The 24946-nt window shown below is 35.1% G+C and overlaps 1 protein-coding gene across 2 annotated transcripts in view; it reads left to right on the forward strand.

Annotated features, from left to right (window-relative positions):
• The first annotated feature begins 1423 nt into the window (after positions 1 to 1423).
• LOC125068488 (RING finger protein nhl-1) overlaps positions 1424 to 24946 on the forward strand; it is a 121281-nt gene continuing 97758 nt past the window's right edge. The window contains exons 1-2 of one of the 2 annotated variants that reach the window (XM_047677629.1): positions 1424 to 1488; positions 10486 to 10555. The gene's annotated coding sequence lies outside the window, so the exon portion shown is untranslated. The remainder of the gene's footprint in view (positions 1489 to 10485; positions 10556 to 24946) is intronic. The other variant, XM_047677632.1, reaches the window with a different exon arrangement.

Below are 24946 nucleotides of genomic sequence, written 5' to 3' on the forward strand. Positions count from 1 at the left end.
CGGACTCTAATATAATGAAGTTGGTATTAGAGAGGATTACGTCATAAAAACCAATAAGGACTTAAATTTGATTGAAGTGGGATTTTGTAGACATTTTCGTATAATATGATTTCCTACCATCGAGCGGAACCAATGCAATGTTTGCATGACGTTCATTTTTTCATAATACACATCTGTCCACGTCGTGGTCGATGCCAAGCACGTGCCAAGAAACATTACGATCGTGATATATAAACGAGTGGCTGTAAAACTTTTATGTCCCGCTATTAAGTGTATCCACTAAATAACGTTATTTTAATTATTCCAATGCTATTTAATCTCAAGAAAGGTGGGATTATCGGTTTTATTATGCTTCTTATTTTCAACGACCTTGAATATAGGCAGGTTACCTTACAACAGCGAGAAGATTAGGTTTGTGATAGTTTTATAAAAGTATTTGTAATATTATAATTGTATTGATTCATATTATTTGATATATATATCAAATGTTTTTTATTGTAATAATTTCGTGCAGGCGATTGACGATAGACGAGATCGAAAGCTAAACAATTATAGATCGTTAAAAATAATGATTTCTTAGACGACACCATATATATTCGCAAAATTCGTATATTCGAATATAATCGAGATTTAATATATCGATATTAAATCCATGAAATTCTATGAAATGACAGATCAACGGGCGGCCATTTTTGACAAAAGGAACTTACCGACTACTCACTACTTTTGAACGTAATTTTAATTGGAATACCAAAATTAATAAATTACTCCTTTATTTTACCATCATACCTAAAGTAAACCTCCTGTTTCTAGTAAGATAGCACCAATTCACAGATACATTATTGTGAACCAAGCGTTCCATTCATGAGGTACCACCAAAGAATTTGGTGACCATGCAAATGAGTGATACGGCGTTTATACCAACTAAAAGAAGAACACTACACTTTCCTTTCACAGCACCACTAGAAAAGACATCATGATTTGAAGGAAACAGCAGAGTGTTATCTGTATTGGCTGAGAATCGATTGGCTTGGATATTTATTCGCCAATTAAAAACGGTATCTCCAGGCTGTAGTGGTCTGGCGGTGTGAAGCAGCAGGTATTGCCTGATACTGCTGAACCAAAGTGACGATCTGTTCCTGGAAGTCTTAAGTCCGACTTTCGCCTAGGCGACTTTCTTGCCAACTCGTTAGGACTTATTAAGATTATTTGAATATAGTTTATTTTCATTCTATTATTAAAAACAGTTTATAAGAATTAAATTAATAATAAATGCAGTATACATAAATTCGACGTTTAATATTCTTTAAATTTATATTGGATTTTAAATCACTATTTTTACCGCTTCACCCACAATTATTATGATGCTTCTCACCTACGCTCAGAAGTCTCGCTCATGAGTGTCCTATCTTTTTTTAGATTTCAGCGAACGAATAATCGAATGAGTCGGAAGAACCCAGTACCGTTGTGTTAGGCGCGCGCACTACAGTAAGTGTCAAAAAAGTAAAAAAAAAATATACCTACTCTCACATTTCAAAAAATATTACCTGTCAATTTAAAATTAAAAAAAGAATACGTTCTTTTTTAATTACAAAAGAGAATTTATATTGTGCATTTTTAAATTTGAATTGAAATGTGGGTGAAGGTTTCACAAAGTTTTTAGTTTTGGCGCGGAATTCGGTGTGTTCTATTTTCAAACTGCTTCTTTTTTGTAATAGTCGGTTTCAGTGCGGAAATAATTAGTGTAAAGCTTTGAGTGTGGATGTGTCGATGTGTCTTTTATAACGAGGAGAGGATATATGATTGATCTTTGTCTCAATAATTTTCTCTTATAGCCCGCTTTAATTGACTTGTCACGTATGTAACGAAGTATTAAAAACCGATAACCTTCACTTAAAACTATTTTTTATAGTAACACATTGCTATTTTTGTTGTATTATGAGTTACCTCATAACCCCTTGTGTTCAGAAATCTATAACAATATTAGTCTGAATTCATCAATACAAAATGGTATAATCACGCAATCACGAAATATATTCATCGAAAATTGTTATTAGTGTCACTGATTGTGTTTATCAATAGAATGAAGAATCAATTATCCGGTATAGTTTAATGACATAATTGGCAATTTATGACTTTAATATGAATACCATTACTTATATTTTTTTTATTTTTTTTTATGGCATTGGTTGGCGGACGAGCGTATGGGCCACCTGATGGTAAGTGGTCACCACCGCCCATAGACAAAGGCGCTGTAAGAAATATTAACCATTCCTTACATCACCTATGCGCCACCAACCTCGGGAACTAAGATGTTATGTCCCTTGTGCCTGTGATTACACTGGCTCAGTCACCCTTCTAGCCGGAACACAACAATACAGAGTACTGTTATTTGGCAGTAGAATATCTGATGAGTGGGTGGTACCTACCCAGACGGGCTTGCACAAAGCCCTACCACCAAGTTATATTTTAAATACCATTAAAAAAAAAATATCTTATTGCCAGCATAAATAATTAATTGATTACAGTAAAATTGATCACTTTTATAGAATCAGTGGTGATCATATAAACGAACGCGAGAATTAAAGATAAGCTTATAACACCAAGTTTTCGACGGAAAGTCATTAAATCCTATTTTTGACTTTGCCGATTCATAAACTCGAATGATTTGTTAAAAAAACATTAATAAATAACGCATATTATGCAACACAAGATTATGTAGATTAGAAAAAAGCGTCGAGCGAATATTTGTTGACTTGCAGGCGGAATTTATGATATATAAAAATATATAATTGTATTTAACTAACACAACTATATATTATGTGTTGGAAAAGAGTAACCATTGAATTGCTTGCCGGTTCTTCTCGGTAGAATCTACATTCCGAACCGGTGGTTACTTTAATATAGTTCTGTAAAATTACGATTTTAAAGTACTTATAAAGGTTGATAAATCAGATTTCTATTTTAATATAAAAAAATCAATATGCATTGAAGCTACAGTGGAAAAATACAGTTACAAACAAAAGTGAAATTAATCCTATGTACAAAATCTTTTCATTAAGAGAGCAATCTCTTTCAAACAACCCTTGGATATAAATGAGATTGATTTATCGATAAGATTGTACGTATAAGGTGTGTAAGGTTAGGTGTAGGCTTAGGAAAATTTTCGAGATGCGATGATTGCGAGTTCAAACCAAGGCAAGCACCACTGAACATTTCATTTCATGTACTTAATTTGTGTTTATAATTCATCTCGTGCTCGGCGGTGAAGGGAAACATAGTGAGGAAATCTGCATGTGTCTAATTTCAACGAAATTCAGCAACATGTGAATCGATTAACCTGCATTGGAGCTCTTGGTGAAGTATGCTCCTAACCTTCTTCTCAAAGGGAGAGGAGGTCTTAGCCTAACAGTGGGAAATATACAGGCTGTTAATATACTATACTAAAATTTGGGGGGATAATTTGGGGTTTAAAAATCTTTTCTTGTTCTCTTCTCTTATTCTCTCATAATAATTTAACAAATCACCTTATATGTTCCCTTTATGAATATAATTTAATTGATATCTTATATTTCGTACAATTGTACGTATTTCGATAATGTATTCGTTAAGTATAAACGTTCGTGTACAGTTTTATTGTTTAATTAACGTCGGTACTCCAAACGACTCGATAATTCGTTACAAAAATGTCGTAGGGAAAATTTTAGACTACTAGAACATAAAATTCACGCTTGTCACTTCACGAAGCGTAGCTTCTTATTTGATAAATGCTTATGAAAACTTTTTACGAAACTCATACATAATATTTTCTTCAAAGTTTTATGTATATTAGTTTAATCGTAGTTTTTTTTCAGTTTGAATGCCTAAAGTAAGTCTATGTATAATAAGGCCGCAGTTTCCGAGGTACTTCCGAGGTCAGGGTATTTTCTTTTCCGAACCGGTGGTAGTGTTTCATTTCACTATCAATAAGTTAGTGTAATGCTTCTATCCCATCAAAAACATAAATGTAAAAATGAGAGCCAAGTTAAATATTATGATATATACCTTGGTTGTTGTCTTCAACGACAAAAGAAGTGAGATCTAAATTTGTGCCAAGTTAAATAGTCCTTTCTGAAATTTATTTATAACTACATAAAATATCATTTCTTCTTATAACTTGGGGTAATATATTGTTGCCTAAGGTCTGACTTGGCTAGTTCTTATATGTTTATAAACACAAATTGTAGTTTGTGTTTAGAATAACAAATTATAACTCAAAACATCTAAGAAGAATGGAGGACAGCTCAGTATTGCTTAGTTAGTATTAACGTACATTAAGAGCTGCGATGGTCCAGTCACTAGAAAACATGAATCTTAACCAGATATTGCGAGTTCATATCCAGACAAGTACCATTGAATATTTGCGTGCTTAATTTGTGTTTATAATTCATTTGTAACAGGCTTAGAACTTACGAAGGCTATAATATAATTTGTATATGAGAACTAGCCAAGTCAGACCTTAGGCAACAATATATTACCCCAAGTTATAAGAAGAATTGATATTTTATGTAGTTATAAATAAATTTGAGAAAGGACTATTTAACTTGGCACAAATTTAGATCTCACTTCTTTTGTCGTTGAAGACAACAACCAAGGTATATATCATAATATTTAACTTGGCTCTCATTTTTACATTTATGTTTTTGATGGGATATCACTACTTTTTGTATATAAATTATTAGTAGGTACTTATTAATAACAAAATTAATACCAAATGGTTTTTGTTAAGCTATTATATTTTCTTATGTTTACGGGGTATAATTGTCTATTTTTTTATAAGTTCTTATTTTGCTTGTAGGTACCTCTTAAATGTTCGAGTGAATTGCCCATTCAGTGTCCGGATATTTTTTACGCGTTTTCTGTTTATACTTAATTTGCCCAAGTAGGGGTGGTATAATGTGCGCAGACGGTTGTACTCTACAATAGAGCTCTCTTGTGTCTTGATTTGACTTGGACCTAAATTGATAAGATGTACTCCATCTAAGTTTTTAACTCTAGAGAGGCCAACGTAAGCCTGCTCTTTACTTAATATAGAGGAGCCTATGTCGAAAAGAGCACCGTCAAGGCGAAGGCCTTGTGATTTGTGTATAGCAGTAGAATATGCTAAGCAAACAGAGAATTGTTTCCTTTGAACATATATGTACATTACTTAATATCTGTAACTTGGTTTGGCTTCTAGTTCGCAAAATAAATTATGTTTAAATTGAATTGTTATTTTACGTGCGCTATTGCTGTTGTCGACGTCCTCAATGTACTTTCTCTATTTTTCCATTGGACCCATTCACCAGTCCTTTGCTGACATCAGCATGCTCGCTCGATACTGTTCTTCCAAGCAATAAGGATCCCCGTTTGTAGCGCTAGAGTACAAACTTAAATCGTTCCTGTTACGATATACATACTCTACTACAGTCTCACGAAACCTATTTTATTGTTGTATACTAGTATACTCAAACAAAAAATATGCAGTCGAATAGATTAGGCAGCTTCCATCGGAAGGCATTGAAATAATTCTTATGAGCGCGGTTGCCACTCGCTGAGACACGTCCGCGTTAAGGTTTAATCGCAACGCTTCTATCTCGCTGCTTCGGCGTCACGTCGCGCGCCGTGTACCGAAATACCTATTATTATTATTTTTTAAAGTATATATATAGATTTTGCACCATTGATGTGCGCTAAATGCTAGTTAATAACGTAATAAATACCAAAGTCGGCTATACTAATAAGTAATAAAACGGAAATATTTGGATTTAAAAAACTTAAGGGTGGTATTCAACTTGTTATATATTCACGTGAAGACCTTAAAATCCACATTAAGACCGGCTGTCATAAGTTTTGATTGCTGGTTCTTACATCATTTTTTTATTACAGTTATTACAGGAACTAAGTATATACATACTAAGTATATATATACGTGTTCCTATAGACCCAATAAAATGAAAAATTATAATAAAATGATAAAAAATTACAAGTTTCAGATTTTTTCCTTTATATTGGCCTAATTATCTACCTGCATGCCAAATTTGAACTTTCTAGGTCACCTGGAAGTAGGATATAGTTTTGATCTATAGGTCAGTCAGTGATAAAAATGACGATTTTTAGACATTAATATCTAAATAACCATTTGAGATGCGTTTATGAAATTTAGAACACATATGTATCTCGCGAGTCTCAATATATGAGCCAAATTTGACACATTTATGTCAAATAGTTTTTGAGTTATGAGGAGGTCAAAAGTGGCTCCAAATGGTTCGTGTAATATTACACACGGTGCTGCACGCCAGTTCTGTTACTAGAACTTGGCTGACACGCTACCGCGTGTCTAGATATTGAATAAAGGAATTTGAGTTTGAGGTTGAGTTTATACCCCAGGTCGGACCGATAAAAATTTTTATGGAATTTTTTTATTCCCAGAACCGAATAGGCTTCTATAGTATAATATAAACATAATATAATAATATAGTAAGTAAAAAAAATAACCGCGAAAACAGCGGTTTTTTTTTGTATAGTTTCTTATTGCTTAATTTGTAAATCTTTGGGTAGAAGACATTATACGAGTATAATCAAATGAAAAATGAAAATCAAATCAAATCTCGGATGTATCATTTCAATCGACCAATAAAAACAAATATGGAATTATAAATTTATTATTCACAGATATGAAAATCAACTTACAAATTTGAAAATTAATAAATATATAATTATTGTCTGATATGTTCGTTGAATACTAAAACCGAATTTTAAATAACTATTATTAATCAATGATGAGATTAACAATGCTTCATAAGGCCGTGACAGAGTGACGGTAACACGTGGTTTGAACATGTTAATATTTAAATGTTTGACTTTATATTAGTAAATGAATTATGATACGTAAACGTCACGTCGTTACATGAAAATAAACTGAAGCGAATTGACTTAAATGTTCTATCTTCTATACATATAATAAAATTGGAGTGTCTGTTTTTTAATATTAAAATAACCGCGTTTTACTAAATGCATATGTATTGTATACACGGTACATATACCTAAATAACTTTCACTGACAGATAGCTGATGTAATAAGGAGTAACTTAGGCTTACTTTTATTTTAGATTTATATGTAAAATAATAATAAAGTCACGATTTTTTATTAAATTCAAACGCGCACGTAGTCGCGGGCACAGCTAGTCATATATATACTTGGTGGTAGGGCTCTGTGTAAGACACTCTGGGTAGGTTAGGTACCACTCATCGGATTCTACCGTCAAGCAGCAATATTTAGTATTGTTGTATTCCGGTTCGAACGGCGAATATATATATCATCTCAGTTCTCAAAGTTGGTGGCGCATTGGCGATGCAAGGACACACTACAATTTCTTACAACACCTTTGTCTATGGACAGTGGTGACCACTTACCATCAGGTGGCCCACTTGCCTTTCCTCCTATCTATGTCGTACATAAATTAATCTAATAAAATTTAACTCGAATTATTTTTTGGTTTACTTGTATCGAATCGCGTATATTTAGATGGATTTTCGATACTTCTTTCTAGTAAAAATATTTTCTATTTCCTTTCAATTTCTATCCATACAAAATTTCTCAGGCATGACGGAAACACAGATAATATTAATTATTTCCTTATTAATCCACCATCAATAGTATCGCGTGAATAAATCCATTAACATCGAACGGCTAATTCCCTGGACTACTATGATGTAATTCCAACTTCCCTTAACAAGTTCTATTATTCAATCCATAGACATTAATCTGTTTACCTTCCTTTATCCCCAACGTCCCTTGACATAAAGAATATCTTTTCGGGTTGATATAGATTTAATTTTTTGGAATACTGTTGTAAATAAACATACATGATCTATGACTATATTTTGATCGCCTGTTTCGCTTGGCATAGTTTAATATTTGTTTGTATTGTATAAGCAGCCTGTAAATTTCCCACTGCTGGGCTAAAGGCCTCCTCTCCTTTTGAGGAGAAGGTTTGGACCATATTCCACTACACTGCTCCAATGCGGGTTGGCGGAATACACATGTGGCAGAATTTCGTTGAAATTAGACACATGCAGGTTTCCTCAGGATGTTTTCCTTCACCGCCGAGCAGGAGATGAATTATAAGCACAAATTAAGCACATGAAAATTCAAAGGTGCCTGCCTGGGTTTGAACCCGAAATCATCGGTTAAGATGCACGTGTGGGTTTGAACCCGAAATCATCGGTTAAGATGCACGCGTTCTAACCACTGGGCCATCTCGGCAATCTTTGGGTTCGGTTTTGAAATGACAAAATAAATAAAACTAATGTTTTCGTCCTGACCGATTTCAGCCACGGCCTATATTACAGACACAGGTTCTAGGACATATTATATGTATATACGCAAAACCGAGGAAGAACATGGTACTTCCTCGGTCCTATAAACCGATGGGACGGTAACACGACTGGAAGGATTTCAATCGCAGGACCAACGGTTTTACGTTCTTTCCGAAGCATGGAATTGTACAAATTTCCATATTACAGACTCCGGACTGTATACACCTGATAACTTTTATAGGTCCGACATGGGTTTTGAATCCTGGAACACAGGATCATTTTTTTTTTTTTTTATTGCTTTGGTTGGCGGACGAGCACATGGGCCACCTGATGGTAAGTGGTCACCACCGCCCATAGACAAAGGCGCTGTAAGAAATGGTAACCATTCCTTACATCACCTATGCGCCACCGACCTCGGGAACTAAGATGTTATGTCCCTTGTGCCTGTGATTACACTGGCTCAAAAAAATCATAGCTTTATGTATAGCCACTAGACTAACGAAGCAGTCAACTGTATGTATATAGAGATAGACATAACATAGACATGTTATCCTGTTTAAAATGTACATATTGCGGTTTTGCTTAAAACCGCGAATCTAGTAATTTACTAGTGCAATATAAAATTAATTCGATAAATATTTAATTTGATTTGAAATTGATTTCAATTAAATAATTTGGGTTAAATTAATAATAACAAAACAGTTTCTCTCTGTCATATTAGTTGCCTTTTTTTTAATGTGATAGGTGGCAAACGAGCCGAAGGCCCACCTGATGGAAAGTGACTACCACTGCCCATGGACATCTGCAACACCGGGGAGCTTGCAGATGTTCATGAGCGGTGGTTGTCGACCTTTAAGGAAGGATTACTCTCTTTTCTTGAAGGTTCCCAAATCGTATCGGTTCGGAAAAACCACCGGCGAAAGCTGGTTCAACAGAGTGGTCTTTGACTTTGACAGTTGCCTATCAAAGTCGGGATCGCGTTTCAAAAAAAGGAGCCCATTTCTTCTCTGAGCTTGCTACCAAACTTCATCAAGTTAAATGGTTCAGCCGTGAAAGAGGAACAGACAGAAAGACTTACTTTTGCATTTATAGATGACAAGATATCCCAAATGAAGGAATGTACTTAATAATTTATCATATTATTCGCCAATTTCATAATTAAGAGCCTAATAAACTTTTTTTACATTAATTTAAAGGCGATAAAAAATATCATTCGCTATTCCCCAACGATTATTCAGGCTTCATTAGGAAAGATTTTGCCCAACGGGACAATAATAATAGATTTACCGAGCCCAATAGATCCTTGCTAACACTTTGAAGGGCATGACCATACACTGGGGACCAAGATATGTTTCACCCTCACGTAATTAATTACATTCTGTATGTGAACATTATATTATGACCAGATTTTGTGACCTTCCCTTGTAACATTGTTCCAGGATAATGTACATTTAATACAGTTACTTTATTGTGTAAGTTAAAAATAACGTTAATATTAGCTCGCTGCTGCTACACGAGTGTAAGTTTAGGGGGTAGGGGGCGGTGTTTGGTGCGTTTTGATAAAGCGTTTTATGGTTTCAATATATATGAAATACTGTGAAATTTGTGATACTTATGTATCAGCCATTAAATGTTCCGCATTAGGACAAATCAGTTACGGACGAGGTTTGAACAATATCTCATGAAGTCGGTTCATTGCGAATTGGTTATAAAATTTAATTCAATAAATACGAGGATCTTTACCATATTCTTATGGATATGTTCATGGATCTGTGAGTAAAGAGACTTTGAATGCAAATTATTTTTTTAAATCCGCTCGTAGTTGATAAACATAAATAAACCTAACGTCAACAATTACTAAATTCTTCGGCTTTTTATTATATTGCTATATTATAACCTTTACGAAATTCTTAAAGGACGATAAGACTAATGTTTTAATTACAATTACTTTGTGCATGTTTCAACATGTAAAATTTTAACGTCGATAATTTATTTTCGACGTAAAACTTCTGTGACGTGACATAAGATTACAATATTTTGTAGATTATAAAGTTTTAGATAATACTTCTGACGCAAAAACGATTCTACTCGTGCGATCTGACAGTTGCCTAATTTTTGCTCCCTAAATCTTTCTTTTTTTTTCAGGTGCGCTGCCATAGATAACAAAAATGTGTCAGTGATAGATGTCAAAATGTTGCAAGATTTTCGTTAGAAGGTAAGATTTTCTTTTTTAGCCCTCTGTTCTTTTTGCTCATTATGTTCGGACTTAGCGGAGCGACGGTAATGATGGGTATTAGTAGTTATATTTTTTTTTCTCAAACTCACGCAATTTATCTCGTAAGAAAAAGTATTTTGAGTGACGATTTTTTTTTTTTCAATTCAAACAAACATGAAAATTAATCAGATTAAAACACCAGTTATTTTATTTTAAACGAGATTTTATTGATTTTGACGAATAAGTAATTGCTTTTTATTTTTAAATCTAATTTGATTTATGAAAATTTAGATTTTTTTTGACGATTCAAAAGTTATTTAAAAATCTACTTAAATATAGATTTATTGTACTTATACATTGAGTTATAGATTATTTTATCACTGGCAACCATGCAATATAAAATATTATTACTGGTTTACTTGCTAAAAAAATAAATAGTTGCTATTTTAGTTTAAGGGGAGTGTTCATAATTATCCACAACCATGCTACTAGCGAATAGCTAATTGCGAATTTCTAATATAATATTATTCTGATATAGTGTACTACAATTTGCGTCATTGTATTGACAGCCCGGGAGTAAAATTATTAAGTACCGGTACTAATTATTTAATAATAGAAGTATGTATTGAGTGACATAACTCAAAGTACTTCCAACCTATATATAAACGCGTGAGTGATGACTCACGTCGTATTTAGACCTGGCACCTGGCTCTTCCGTCTATTTATTGCTGTCAACGTAAGAGACAAGAGACTGAAATGAGACGTTACCGTCTAATTTATAGGTCACATATGTATCTAATTATGTATATAACAAGATGGAAATCCGGCTGCGTTCGTGTGAACAAAATAAAACTAAAGAAATGTAAATATAAATATACTAACTAACGTACCGCTGAAATTAATATTTGGAACACACTCTTTGAACGCACCCGTAAACGTCAAAAATGGCCGCCAGTTGAACTGTTATTGATCATTGAATTTTCATTTAATTTAATTTTATGGATTTAATATCGAAAAGAAAATATAGATATTTTCTTTTCACAGAAGTTATTACCGATAGATGGAGTTTATGGAATTATGAGTTATTAGCGATTCTGATTGGTGTTTACAAGGATTTACAAATGGCGTCATTGTATTTCAAGAGAAATTTTAGCTTTGAGTTTAGTGACTATTGTAATATTTTCGTTAAACTTTAACCGTAAGTACCGAAGTAAGGGCCTAAAAAACCCGTGAGTTTAAAATGGTTTACAGGAAAAATTACAGGGATTATAATAGTTAAATTAGGAGTTGTAGTTAATTGGATGGTTTTTAATAAAATTATGTATATTTAATCAACATTTATCGACATTATAATAAATTCTTAACTGTCTATAAATTGTTTGTACTGACTTTTGGTCGTAAATTTCTGATCAAAAATACTAGAGATTTATAATCAGTCTCATTTGGTATCACTTTTAATTAAAATGATAGGTTTTATTCCTTTTCGTTTTTTTCTTTTATAATAAAAATAAATAAATACTATAAAAAACTATAAGTCCACGAATAGAACAAAAATGTTTCGCAAATTCATTCTTGCTTCGCATACTGCAAGCAAACGTTCTTCTTACAGGAAATCCTCCTTCTTTGTTTGACTTTGACCAAATCACAAAGTTGACTATCACCGACGTTGTCTTTATGAGGCCTGTGAAAAGAATTGAAAAGGACTTACTCATAAAAATTGCGCTATCTGACAAGTGTCGCAGTGGGGTTAAAACTACGTAAGGCGTCTGCGTCACTTGCGTGGGAATAGAGTGATTTGCGTTATTTGCTAGTGCTAGGCCTCACAGGCACTCACGTCGGTTAGTAAAGGTTAACACTGTGAGTGGAGGGGGCCTAATGAATAGAACACGTGAATTTTAAGCAGACAAGCCATTTGATAGAATTGATTTTGCGCTCAATAGTGAGGTAATGTGAGGCAATATGCTTGTATCGGACAAATATCTAAGATTATTATATGTAAACAGTTTCCAGCAGTTAAAAATATACAGGCTGCTTCTTTCTTTTACTTAAATAATATAAAATGTTAAAAGAAAGCACAATCAACAACGGTTTTTAATAACAATAATTATATTAATCTATGCATCCATTTTAGTATCGATATTGGTTGTAGAATTATTTTAGGTTGGAGACAATATGATGCCATTATTAAAAAATAAGTCTTAAAATAAAAAAAAATATGTGTGCGTCTCGGGACGCCCGACAGAAGTGATAATTATACTGTCAGACACTGCGGCTACGGCTAGCACTGTGTGTTAGAGTGAGAGAGGAGGAGCTTACCGCTGCTGAGAGCCAAGAGAGCCGAAGCCAGAGAGACTGGCGCCGTAACGCGTTACGTAACGAAGCGCTTTACCCTCTCATAAGAAGTTATCACTTTAATATGTTTATCATGTTACATGCATAATCTATAACAAGCTTGGAACCTAGTAAGTTATTTAAGTACTATAATATAATATATCAGATGGCCCCGCTCTCCCATAAAAACTTATTTTAGGGTTTTAAAACAGTACAAATAAATTAGACCCTAGAGAATGTGTGTATCTATATATCTATATACGTGTGTGTGTGTATGTCTTATTTTTCTATGTCTAATCTGTCTGTATAATTGTTTTTTGTTATCAATCATTAAATAATTATTACCTCTTAAATGTCATTGATAGCTTTGCATTAAAATTAATTTAGCGAAAATGATATTTCTTAATCATGTTTTAAAAAAAAAAACAAATCTAACAAACCGTTGAGTTTGTATAACTTTCGTTCTTAGTAATATTTAACGAGCAAGTCTGTTTTGTTCTGAACTTGTATCTTATTCAATATCGGTTAAAGTCTGTTTCGAATTTGTGAACAAATAATTTCACTGGGAGCCGCTTTTAAATCTTTAAACTTCGAGAAACTTCGCTGTTGATATTTCAGGGGATATTTAAAAGATTTACTGAAATAATGAATTAAGTGTTTATATAAAGTAACGTCACGGTTCGTTACTTTAAATATTATTTAAAGTCGACTTTACTTCACTGATCATTTTTTGAAGTAGAAGAAGGAAGTATGATAGATTTTTGTCAGATAAAAAATACTTTCATAGGAGATAGCCTCGGTACTTTTGAAAACCAAATTTTGAAATGAATTTAATAAATAAATAAATATTGGACAACATCACATACATTACTCTGATCCAAATGTAAGTAGCTAAAGCACTTGTGGTAAGGAAAATCAGAAGTAACGATGGTACCACAAACACCCAGACCCAATACAACAGAGAAAATTAATGAACTTTTTCTACATCGATTTGGCCGGGAATCGAACCCGGGACCTCAGATAAGCGTACCCATGAAAACCGATGTACACACTACATGACCAAGGAGGTCGTAATTAAAAAAAAAAATTAAAATAAAAGAAAGGTAATCATCTTAGCTTATATTACAAGATCTGTAGTAAATAGATTTGTTTTTCAAATAGATCTGAAGAGTAACAAATTGGCAACTTTGATGTTAGAACAAGTTTAAGGGACATAATATCTAAGCTCCCAAGGCACATTGGCGTTGTAAGGCATTTATATTATTGCCAATGCCTATAGTCAAATGTGACCACTTCCCTATTTAGATGCCCCTTTGCCAGTTCGACTTAAGCTATAACATAACAAAAGTTATTTTGGGTAATTTACCAGACAAAACACTAAAAATATGTTAATATTCTGTTACAAATTAATGAATTAAAAAACACAAAAATATAACAAACAAAAATTAAAAAAAAAAAAAACAAAATGCATTTTAATAAAATTTCTCTCTCATAGTAGGACTCTTCCAATTAATATGGCTGCCAAGTCGAGAAAGGTTTGTGGTGTCACCTGTCAGAACCAGTTCCTAAGTATTTTTTATGGAATGATATTTTTTAATCAGAGATCTAAGGTCGAGTTGTTGTAAAATTTCAGATATACGTTATATAATGCAATTTCGAAATTTGAAATATTCAAAAAAACGAAGACTATTTAAATTTAGTTTGCTGGCCACTTAGGTGATCAAATATTAATTATAATAATTATTAAAACAAAAAAGTATTTATATTCTTGATCACAAAATCGAATTAAATTTTAAATAAAAATCAACGCTCGAGAATTATGCAGTAACATATAATAAAATATACTTTCGCATTCGTAAGACATTTGAATATTTTCAGAAGTAAGCTTCATTGGTACCAGCAATATTTTATCATTTATAAAGGATTAAAACGTTGGACGGCTTATTACAAAACTTAGCGTGCAAATAGTAATCTAGATTTATGTTAGTAGGATAAACTCGAAAAGAAAATAAGACCCAATAAATATACAATAATATTATCAAATTCAACCGCGAGTCCGCGGTTATTTGCTATCCTGACTTTTTCAGTACTCATGACAACGTATGCTAATTCATGATACTTGATTCAATAGTTAAGTCGTAAGCAAATAAACAAACTCACTGAACATTATATTAAAAAGTTAAGATTATCACAAAGGCTGAGCCGCATCCCAAGCAACCGAATTGTACGCCTCCTGGGAAAATAAGTTGCTCCCAAATGGGACAAGTAATGTCTGATGTGAATTTATCGGTGGAATTATTTCATGAAATTACAAGTTTGCGCCCGCGACATCGACTCTGGAGTAGAGTTAGTTCTTAATCCCTATATTATACAACGTATGGTTAATTTAATGATAATCGGTCGAGTACTTTACAAGTTAAAACCTAACAAACGACAATCAAATAAATCAAGCTACTTTAGTGTTTATAACATTAGTCAGGATTAAAAGGAACAGATTCGCGAGAAGTGTACATTAAGATTATTTATTTAGATATTTCTTTAACATTGATAAAGTTAACAAAAAATAAGATAGAAATACGTATAAATGCAAAAGACCCTATATAGAATTATGAATCCAAATGAATGGTACTAAAAAATAGCTCTTTAGATGTACATCAAATATTAAACAAAGATTTATTTCATCAAAAAAAGGCTCAAAGACCGCTGAAAAAAAGTGTAATATTAATTTTTTTATTTATTTAATAAATGCCCCGCCGAGCTTGAGTTTCAGACGTTAGTCACTTCAGATTACTTTATATCATTACTAATAAAATTTTAAGAGTTTTTATATTATATATTATTGCTTCAAAGTAAAATTTAAATAGAAACACTGAAAATAATAGACGCTTGTACAATGTTACATCGGGACACGAAAAACAGGCAGTAACTGCTACAAATATCGATTACAAAAATCCTTATTAAAGATCATTGTTAAGTTATTGTTACGAACGGGGTTCCTTTTGGTTGGGGCTACTTTGACTAGTGGTTTGGGTCTCTTAAGCTGGTCTCTATAACTCATTTTAGAAAAATAAGTTAAAAAAAAAGAATACGAATTTGAATTACGCATTCCATCGTTCCATCGACTGTTATATATGTTATATTTTTTGTTTATCATCACTAGCCCTTCTGTCAAAAAGATCAAGCTAACTTGAACAGGGTGTATGTAAAGTATTCAATTAATATGTCGCAACTGACGTTGTTTATTGTAACTCTGACATACTCGTATAATTTATATACGCATCAAAATAGTTTAACACCGTAAGTCGGTTCTCAATATTACACGAGTGAGATACGATGTGAGTTCATGCGGATTAGCGCTAGAGAGTGATTATTTGCAAATAACATAGGTTACTTTTGAAATTGGTACTTAAAAGTAACACCATTGAATTCATTTTAGATTGGCCTATTCCGTCGCTTAATACTATTAGACGCAGAACATTGATTACAGGCAACGTCATTAAATAAATTATATGGATGTATATTAATATTATAAATGCGAAACTAACTCTGTCTGTCTGCCTGTCTGTCTGTCTGTCTTGAATTTGATGAAATTTGGTATACAGCAAGCTGGGCCTCTAGGAATTTTAAGCTTTTTTATCCTGTATAAAAAAGTTTATAATTCCTAAACTATTATCCAATTATTAATAAATAATTATTGACCAATTATTAATAATTAATTAAATATTTTTTTTAATACAGTACAATATAAATGAATTGTCAATTCACTTAAAATAAAAATAAAAAAACGACTTAGGACGATTTTTTCATAGACAATTAACATTTAGATCGACACTATTTTGACATTTGTGAAAGTGGGCTATGTAATTTAAGATTTGGTGCGATGCTTTAGTTTATTATTCTCGAGAAAAGGAAAATCTAATCCTCTGCACGATGTTTTCGTTCATCTTAGAGCACATGAGACGAATTTTAAATAGAAATTAAGCTCGTGAAAAGACAAGAGGTACTTGGACGAGCTTAAACTTGCAACCTTTTGCAAGACTTACTACGTGAACACAAATATGTTTTTCCTTAAGAGTAAGATATAATTATCAAATCTCATTTATTATTATAGATATTCGCATTTCTAGACAATGACACTACAATAAGGGCACAAATATCTTATATACTGTAGGGGCAAGTTTTGAGTTCTTTGCACCACACTGCTCTACTGTTCTTAGTGTGGTTCTTTAGGTACACGTGATAGAGTTTCATCTAAAATGTACGGTTTTTTTTTAAAGGCCAACGTATCACATCCGTTTTTCCAGGGTGTTTATAGGGTCCCGTAGCCGAATGGCAAAAAACAGAACCATTATAGATTCGTCATGTCTGTATGTCTGTCTGTCTGTCTGTCCGTCCGTATGTCACAGCCACTTTTTGCGAAACTATAAGAACTATACTGTTGGAACTTGGTAAGTAGATTATTAAGATTTTCACACAAAAATAGAAAAAAAAACAATAAATTTTGTTGGTTCCCCATATTTAGAACTAAATCTCAATTTTTTTTTTTCATTAAGCCCATACCTGTACGGGGTATCAATAGACCTTCAAAATGATATCGAGGTTTCTAGCATATTTTTTTTCTAAACTGAATAGTTTGCGCGAGAGACACTTCCAAAGTCGTAAAATGTCCCCCCCACCCATTGTAACATCTAAAATAACAGAATGATGAAACTGAAAAATATATGATGTACATTACCATGTAAACTTTCACCTATAATTGGTTTGAACGAGATCTTGTAAGTAACAGTATTTAAAACGGGATATTTACCATGTTTTTTATTTTTATTTGTCGGAACTCGATATTTCGACATTATCTACGAATGTCTTGTTCACGAGTTATATACTGTTAGTAATAAAAATAACCATGTTAATTTAAAATCTTATCTTGTAAGTAGTTTTTTTTTTTAAATTCATATATCGTAAACCGCAATTTACCTTTCGCCCCCTATATCCCCTAAATAAGTAATAAAAGAGAAAGATGATGCACTCACTAATATGTATTCTTAGACGTATAATAATAACAGTTTAATCCAATATATTGGAAACCATTTGTATAAATAAATAGATGCAATAAAACAGACACTAAAGATATCGTCCAATCTCTAATGACAGTGAAAAGTTCACATAACAGTACTTTGTTGATCCGAAGGTTTGATGGTGAATTCGAAGGGATCTAGTTTATGGCATTGTAGATCTTTATCGAGAGGGAAAATGTTCCTGGGTCGACTTTTATTTCCAAAAGGGCTTAGTGTTTTCAATTTTCCTTGGATATCAGAGCTGTTGATATCTTTGGTATAGACGCTTAATCATTTATAATCAACTGCCCTGGAAACAATTGAAGTAAGCCATGAAGAGTGAATTGTACAGACAGAATGAAGATTCTTCTGTAACTTACTGGCTTAAATTAGTTATCAACTAAATAAATATTGGACAACATCACATACATTACTCTGATCCCAAAGTAAGTAGCTAAAGCACTTGTGTTATGGAAAATCAGAAGTAACGACGGTACCACAAACATCCAGACCCAAGACAATATAGAAAACTAATGAACTTTTTCTACATCGACTCGGCCGGGAATCGAACTCGGGACCCGGAGTGCCATAACTACATAAGAACTAAAAAAACGAGCCAACTTTAATATTTTGGTGTGCGTGATAGCTACGCTTGACTTTCACCAAACGTCTAATAAGTGGTAGTGCCACACTGCATACCTTCGGGTTGCAGCCGAATGGGCCGGCACGCCCGGGGAAGTACCACTCTCTCACTTAAAATCAGCGTGAAGTGGTAGCTATGTTACCGCGTTTCGTCTGGTATGTGAGAGTCCCGGAGGCCCGATCCCCCCCCCCCCCCCTAAACATGATGGTTGTGCAGAATTTGGTTACATTACCCCAGGAGGGTACCATCAGTGACTGCGGTGGAGAATCCCTCCCTGGGCATCCATGCTCAGGACGTACACCACCTGAGCAGGGATGCCCAGGCTGCCCTCCGAATTCTGGGGGGGGCAATTTTGCGCTCGCCACTGTTCGGGGCAAGCGGAGCAGGCATCATAAGGCAACCCCTACCACCCTCACTGTGGACTTCTGCAACATAAGGGGACTCAACTCGAACTTGAACGCCGTCCACTTTCACCTTGAGACGGCGAAGCCGGCCTTGCTCTTTCTTACCGAGACTCAGATATCTTCTCCTGCCGATACGACTTTTCTTTCCTACCCCGGGTATAAATTGGAACATTCCTTTGTACCACGAGCTGGGGTGTGCGTTTACGTCAGAGATGATATCTGCTCTCGACGCCTCGGCAGTCTTGAAGGACAGGACCTATCAATTATCTGGCTGCGTGTAGATTGTGACGACCATCCGCGAATCTACGCTTGCCTTTATAGGTCCCATAGCGGTAATGCCGAAACCGACCGACTGGTTGAGCACGTCCAAATGGCTACAGATTCCGTACTGCAGCAGATCCCATCCGCAGAGATCGTGGTTCTTGGTGATTTTAATGCCCACCATGCCGAATGGCTTGGATCACGTACTACTGATCATGCGGGTAGATCTGTTCTCGACTTCGCTTTAGCATATGATTTGACACAACTGGTCACCTCGCCAACGCGAATACCGGACGTGGAGGATCATACACCTTCCCTGTTGGACCTTCTGCTGACTTCTCATCCGGATAGCTATCAGGTTATCGTCGATCCCCCTCTGGGCTCGTCGGACCACTGTCTCGTTCGGAGTACAGTTCCGGTTATGCGGTACTCACGACCTCGTTTCATGGGCAGCCGCCGCGTGTGGCACTACAAGTCAGCGGATTGGGATGGGATGCGGTCCTTCTTTGCCTCCTACCCATGGGGGCAGGTTTGTTTCTCGCTGGATGATCCGAGCATTATTGCCGACTCTGTTGCCGATGTGGTGCTTCAGGGTATGGAACTGTTCATTCCGTTTTCTGCGGTGCCCATCGGTGGCAAGTCCTAGCCCTGGTTTGGTCATTTCTGCAAAACGGCCTCACGCCGAAAATGGGAACGTTACCATGACTGGGCTAACGCATCAGCGTCTCGTGATGTAAAGACCAGCGCATTCAGAAAGGAATATAACTCTGCCTCTAGGTCCTTCAAAAATGTGATTGCTAAGGCGAAGACGGAGTACATTGGCAGAATTGGCGAGAGACTGGTGCGTCTCCCTTCAGGAACACGTGCGTTCTGGTCTCTCGCTAAAGCTGTTCTTGGGAATTTCTGTCAGCCTTCTTTTCCATCTCTGCACAAGGACGGTGAGTCATTGGCCCATACCGCGAAAGAGAAAGCTGATCTTTTAGGCTCTCTCTTCGCGTCGAATTCGACCCTGGATGACCAAGGAAATTCACCACCAACAATACCGCGATGTGATACCACGATGCCGGAGGTTAAATTCCGGCAAAGTGCAGTTCGTAAAGCACTTTTTTCCTTGGACATTCATAAGTCGAGTGGACCCGATGGCATCCCTCCAATCGTGCTACGGACATGTGCTCCCGAGTTGGCACCGGTCTTAACGCGTCTTTTCCGGCAATCTTACGCATTAGGCGTCGTCCCGATCTCCTGGAAGACTGCTTTAGTGCATCCGATTCCCAAAAAGGGTAACCGCTCAGACCCGTCCAATTATAGGCCTATAGCCATCACCCCCTTGTTCTCCAAGGTAATGGAGTCCATTGTAAACTGTCAGCTCCTGTGGTATCTAGAGGAGTACCAGCTGATTAGTGACCGCCAGTATGGTTTCCGTCGAGGTCGCTCAGCCGGTGATCTTCTAGTTTACCTTACTCATAAATGGGCGGAAGCAGTTGAGAGCAAGGGGGAGGCATTAGCAGCCAGTCTGGACATAGCGAAGGCCTTCGATCGCGTATGGCACAAAGCGCTTCTTTCGAAGCTTCCTTCCTATGGGCTTCCCGGGAAATTATGCAGTTGGATTACCAGCTTTTTGGCAGATCGGAGCATCAAGGTCGTTGTCGACGGTGCATGCTCCGACCAAAAATTCGTCAACGCTGGTGTTCCACAAGGCTGCGTTCTGTCACCCACTCTGTTTCTTCTGCATATCAATGACTTGTTGCAAATCAGGAACATTCACTGCTATGCAGACGACAGTACCGTTGACACCTCATACACCGGCCATGCTAATATTTCTCGGGAAAACGTCGAAGAAAACCGGAACAAACTTGTGTCTGAAATCGAGTCTTCGTTAAACGAAGTCTCGAACTGGGGCCGGCTAAACCTAGTCCATTTCAACCCCAAAAAGACGCAAGTTTGCGCGTTAACCGCTAAAAAAACACCATTCGTCGTATCTCCACGATTCGAGAACATTCCGTTAGCCGCCACAGCTAGTATCGGAATACTTGGCGTTGATGTTTCGAGCCTCGTTCAGTTCCGCGGTCAACTGGAAGGCAAAGCCAAATTGGCATCAAAAAAGCTTGGTGTGCTCAGCAAGGCAAGACAGTATTTCACGTCGGCCCATCGCCTAAGACTATACAAGGCGCAAATTCGGCCTCACATGGAGTACTGCTCTCACCTCTGGGCGGGTGCTCCCCAGTACCAGCTCCTTCCATTTGACCGTATCCAACGTAGAGCAGCTCGAGTTATCGACGATCAAGCCCTTTCTGATCTGCTCGATCCTTTGGCGTTGCGTAGAGATGTTGGATCACTCTGCATCTTCTACCGAATTTTCCACGGGGAGTGTTCCGAGGAATTGTTTGGATTAATCCCGGCAGCTGAATTCCATCTTCGGACATCTCGACAAAATTCTAAATTTCACCCACACCACTTAGATGTCCGTAAATCCACAACAGCGCGATTTTTAAGGCATTTTTTGCCTCGCACAACCACTCTGTGGAACCAGCTTTCGCCGGCGGTTTTTCCGAACCGATACGACTTGGGAACCTTCAAGAAAAGAGCGTACTTATTTCTTAAAGGCCGGCAACGCACCTGTAACCCCCCTGGTGTTGCAGATGTCCATGGGCGGTGGTAGTCGCTTTCCATCAGGTGAGCCTCCTGCTCGTTTGCCCCCTATACCATAAAAAAAAAAAAAAAAACGTCATACTAGTTTACTAGTGTGGGTACAATTTTGTCAGTCTTTCTAGAGATGTAAACGATCAAAGTTTATTGGCATTTTTGTGAATTTAGTCACAATTGGCTTATATGGATTCGTTTTTGTTATTTAAATTATACTTCTTTTAAATATGTTTTTTTTTTGAGTTTGTTGAATATCTATACGAAACTGTGGAATCTTTAAAGCTACTTTAGCTTTGATTTCGATAAAATGGGGCATCATTGCTTTTTTTCTACATCTTGTTTGATTTCAATGTATAAAACCAAATAAAATCAATCATTTTTATATTGAAAACAGGAATATTCATACATAATATAAATGTTATTTCCGCTTCGACAGCTACAGACAAAGTCGGCTATTGTATCGAATATAAAGCAAAAAGTCAACCGTTAAGTCGGTGGGGTAAAATCCTCTACCTTCATATTTTTACAAATATATGCGTTATCGCACTTATCGTACAGGTATTCTCGGGACAAGGACGGTTTCTGCGGATAAGTGTTAACTCAGCGGCGTTATATAAGTAATGGGCTTATCCTTGAGTGTATTGTATAATGATTGCAATAGCGAATTTTGCCTCAATTTTTAGATAAATACCATTTAAAATTTTTAATTTAGGTCCAAAACATAGTAATATTAAGTATTATTAATAAAATAAATCGATAAGGGTTTTTATGTTAAGATTTTTTTTGCCTGGAATTCGAATGTTTGAATGTTTATACACGTGCTCCGAAGAGTGCGTAAAGTTGTGGGTATTGCGCACTTTGATGCCTTCTCTGTTTTTTGTCTAATATCTCTTAATAATAGAGGGATAAATATCAAGCGTTTTCTTTAATTTGGCAATAATTTATTAATTATTACAAACAAAAAACTAAGTTTTACATGCGATATAATATCAAACGTACGTAACTTACAAAAATATATTTGCTAATTATAATATACTATATTACATACAACAATAGAGATATATATATGTATATATGTATGTATATATGTATGTATATATGTAGTATGTATAAGTATTAGTGTGTAAATATTTGTATGTTTGTTTATGACTACACCGCCTACGACGTTGGTTTTAAAAATTCTCTCTCAGATTGGGTTGTCTGGAAGAGATGGCTAATTAGTCATAAGTCCGCCCATTGTACAACACTTTTTAGTTTTTACGTTTTTTATTTTTTATTTTTATTTTACTAATTTTGTTTTACTTTTATTTCTGTGTGTTTCGTTTTGTTTGTGGTGTACAATAAAGTATATTTCATTCATTCATTCATTCAACAATAATTTCATAGATTCAAGTCAATTGTAAAAAATACATTGGTAAAGAGGGCATATTATTCGATACAAGATTATATTGATGATAAAAAAGCGTGGAGTTAATGCTTGTTGACTTCCAGGCAGGATATATTACACACATATATAATTGTATTTAAATAACCTGACTGTATTTTTAGATGTTGAAAAAGAGTAACTACTGAGAGTTTCTTGCCTGTTCTTCTCGGTAGAATCTACATTCCGAACCGGTGGTAGATTCACTTAATATAGTTTGTTAAATGACGATTCAAAAGTGCTTGTAAAAGCCTACTTGAATAAAGTATATTTAAATTTTTGATTTTTGAATAATAGTCACAGCAGCTGAGGGTTAGAAAATATCTAGATTAAAGATAACGTACGAACGTCATTAAAAGTCACGAATATGTGTTTTTAAATTTTGTTTTATTACAATTCTTATTGGCATGGAACAATAAAGTTTCTGAGCTAGGGGAAAAAATGAAGAGGCAATAAAACTATACAGTTCGGACCTTTCTCTTATCGGCCTGTAGTAAGTTCGGTTTTACGATACATGCGTTCTTCGATAAAGCCTTACGATGGGATTAAAGAAATTGTAATTGGGATTCAGTTGTAGGCCTCTGTATTTTCACAGAGGCCGATCATTTTAAGAGCTCCTCTTAGGTATTTATAAATTTTCACAATTTAATTTGATGTAATTCTTTGTTGTAATCGTTAAGGTCGTAAAGAACTAATTGACAATTTTCAAAGTAGTGATGGCTACAAATGACCATCGGCGCTGGGTAAGTGCTGATATTGTCTTAAATGGAACGCGATTGCCTAAAAGATACCTTTTCACTCTTGTATTGAAGATACCCGGATTATAATGCTAGGGGAAATATACAGTAAACAGATGCCAGAAGATTCCAGATTTGAACTGTACTTATAAAAATGAGGCAGCAAGATGGTAGAAGGATGAAAGAGGTATCAAGTCATGTAACTCCAGTGGAGCGAAATTCAAAAATTTTTTTAAAAAGTACGCTTGGCTATTATTCATTTTAGCACTTACTTGTGATGTTAAATTTTTTATTTTTAGATTAAGATTTTTCATAAAATTAAAAAGCAAGTCGCTTTTCAATATTCATATAAATTTGCTCAAATACAATACAATTTCAGACAAACACTCTATTATTCTCTATTAAACAATACTAATATTGGAAAGAGAGAAGGTTTATTTCTTTGTAATTGATAAACTCAGAATATACTCAATACTCAATCCTTTATCTAGAAGTAACTAAATATTATTTCAGTAATAATGACTCTTTTACTAACAAACTTAATTCCGCCCGGGCGGACCTCTTTAATGTACAAGCTACGGTCAACACTCAAGCCCTTGTTAGCTAAGATTACATCTAAATAAAACAACGAAATCAACTTCAAAACTTTCGTATTTATTATAGTGGTGTAAAACGAAAACAATTTACTATAACACTGCAACAATAACAATTTAAAAACGTTAGTAAAAGTCTTTAGCGAACAACGCAACCCGGCTACGGCTCGACGCTGAAACTTCGAATTACTTCTGCGAAGTCCTCTAATAAATTCTCGCGCAACGTTTCGAAGTATTTCATAAGGAAAATTGTAAATAAATTCACCCGAAACTAGGGTTGGTGGTGTATTTGTTGAAGGCGA

Source organism: Vanessa atalanta, chromosome 13, assembly GCF_905147765.1.
Source record: "Vanessa atalanta chromosome 13, ilVanAtal1.2, whole genome shotgun sequence".
Taxonomy (NCBI): Eukaryota; Metazoa; Arthropoda; class Insecta; order Lepidoptera; family Nymphalidae; genus Vanessa; species Vanessa atalanta.